This window comes from Leptonychotes weddellii, chromosome 16 (genome assembly GCF_054177405.1).
Source record: "Leptonychotes weddellii isolate Sample4059 chromosome 16, ASM5417740v2, whole genome shotgun sequence".
NCBI lineage: Eukaryota > Metazoa > Chordata > Mammalia > Carnivora > Phocidae > Leptonychotes > Leptonychotes weddellii.
The window spans coordinates 45,872,206-45,874,811 of NC_138384.1; positions in this window are offsets into that span (position 1 = coordinate 45,872,206).

Genomic DNA, 2,606 nt, shown 5'->3' on the forward strand with positions numbered 1-2,606 from the left:
TGGTTGGCTCAGTAGTTAAGTGTCCGCCTGTCTGCCTTTCGCTCAGGTCATGATCCTGGAATCTCAGGATCAAGCCCCTCACTGGGCTCTGTGCTCAGCGGGGAGTCTGCTTCTCCCAATGCCCCCCCCCCCCCGCCTGTACCCGTTCCTGTTCTCTCTCTGTCTTTCAAATTAAAAATAAAAAAAAAACCAAAACTCTCCAAACTCCATAATAAGGAAAATCAAGTAAAAGGTGGGCAAGAATTAGAGAAGTATTTCACCAAAGAAGATACACAAATGGCCAATAAGCACGTGAGAAGGTGCTCAACATCCTTCACCATTAGACGATGCAACTGGAATCTCTGGGCATCCCCTTAATCCTTCCTGGAGGGCACACACGGAGGCTCAGAACCTCTGGGTCAGCAGCAGGAACATTTTCAAAGCTCCATCTTGCACCTTGCCCACAAAGCACCCTCCTACAGTGTGTGGGCATGCCTGGCCCATCTCCACCTTATCTCCTAGGAGTTCTAGCACCCTTTCCCGTCCTGGTCCATGGGTGGGGCCCAAGGGAGGGTCTAACTTTGCTAGGCATTGTGGTGCACATGGAAACGTGAGCTTCTCCAGGTCATTTGCATTTCTGTTGTGAAACCCTGGTAAGTATGTCTGAAATCCGGCAGAGGCCAGAAATACTCCCTCAAGTGTTCATCACTGGAGTTGGCTGGAGTTCATTATTGCCCACATCAAGGCTGTCTGATACTGCAGGGCAGAAAATCAATGTGGTGGGTTGTAACCAGCCTTAAAATGATAACGAAATTGAATAGAAACGAAAAGAAAAAAAAATCAGTGTATAGCAGGAAGGAAAGGAGAAAGTTAAGTTAGAAAGCAAGAGGACGGGGGCGCCTGGGTGGCTCAGTTGGTTAAGCGACTGCCTTCGGCTCAGGTCATGATCCTGGAGTCCCTGGATCGAGTCCCGCATCGGGCTCCCTACTCGGCAGGGAGCCTGCTTCTGCCTCTGACCCTCCCCCCTCTCATGTGCTCTCTCTCTCATTCCCTCTGTCTCAAATAAATAAATAAATAAATAAATCTTTAAAAAAAAAAAAAAAGAAAGCAAGAGGACGGGGGCACCTGGCTGGCTCAGATGGAAGAGCATGTGGCTCTTGATCTCAGGGTCATGAGTTCAAGCCCCACGTTGGGTATAGAGAGTACTTAAATAAGTAAACTTAAAAAAAATAATAATAAAGCACAAGGAAGGGAGGGAAGAGGAGGAGAGAGACAGGTGTTGGGTCACGATGCGACTGTACTTCCTACTGTGGGTTGTGGTCATTAAAAGCTGTGGACCTAAAAAAAAAAAAAAAAAAAAAGCTGTGGACCTAAATATCTCCAAACTGCCCCACCCCTTCATGGTGAAGCAATATATGTTTTTTTGCTTTTCCCTTATCATCAAAATCTCACCAGCTATTCTGAGCAATTTGCAAACTACTGAGCATTGTAAAAAACAGAGAGGAAATCACACCTAATCTCACCACCTGGAGATGCAAAACACCAGGGCGATGTCATGCATTTCCTTCCAGGCTTTTTTCTAAGTTGCTTTTGTACATAGCTTAGCACACATTGCAAATAACAAATATAGGGCCTGCCTTTTTTTTTTTTTTAAACTAAACATCATAAATCCTTATCAAGTTGTTCAAAAACTCCAGAAGATTACTTATTTCTTCAAAAAAACAAGGGAGGGGGGAAGACATGGAAGGCCTTAAAAGAGAAAAATGAAAAGTCCTTCCCTCTTAACCCTACCCCCAAAGGGACTGAAGCAACTAAAACAATTAAAAATGTTTCATTCAGGGGAGCCTGGCTGGCTCAGTCACCAGAGCAAGAGACTCTTGATCTTGGGGTTGTAAGTTTGAGCCCCACAATAGATGTACAGTTTACTGACACAGCAATAAAATGTTTCATTCAGAATTCACAAAGCTAAAAAAAAAAAAAAACTTTCACAAAGCTATTAAGTGTGAAAGAAATTTAAGCAATTAAACTTTCAAATTATTTTTTTGTAAGTTGGTAGCATTTACATCTCTGAAGTTAGTACAATTTATTTTTTTTAATTTTATATATTTATTTGACAGAGACACAGCGAGAGAGGGAACACAAGCAGGGGGAGTGGGAGAAAGTGAAGCAGGCTTCCCGCTGAGCAGGGAGCCCGATGCGGGGCTTGATCCCAGGACCCCGGGATCATGACCTGAGCCGAAGGCAGACGCTTAACGACTGAGCCACACCGGCGCCCAAGTTAGTACAATTTAAAGACACCATATACATATGCACAGCCTTGTCTATAGCAGCAATGTCCAATAGAACTTTCTGTGTTGATAAAAATGCTCTGGGGGCGCCTGGGTGGCTCAGTCGGTTGGGCGTCTGCCTTCGGCTCGGGTCATGATCCCGGGGTCCTGGGATCGAGCCCCGCGTCGGGCTCCCTGCTCTGAGGGGAGCCTGCTTCTCCTTCTCCCTCACTTGTGCTCTCTAGCTCTCTCTCTGTATCTCTCCAATTAAAAAAAAAAAAAAATGCTCTGAATCAGAGTGCCTGGATGGCTCAGGCAGTTAAGTGTCTACCTTCAGCTCAGGTCATGATCGGGGGGTCC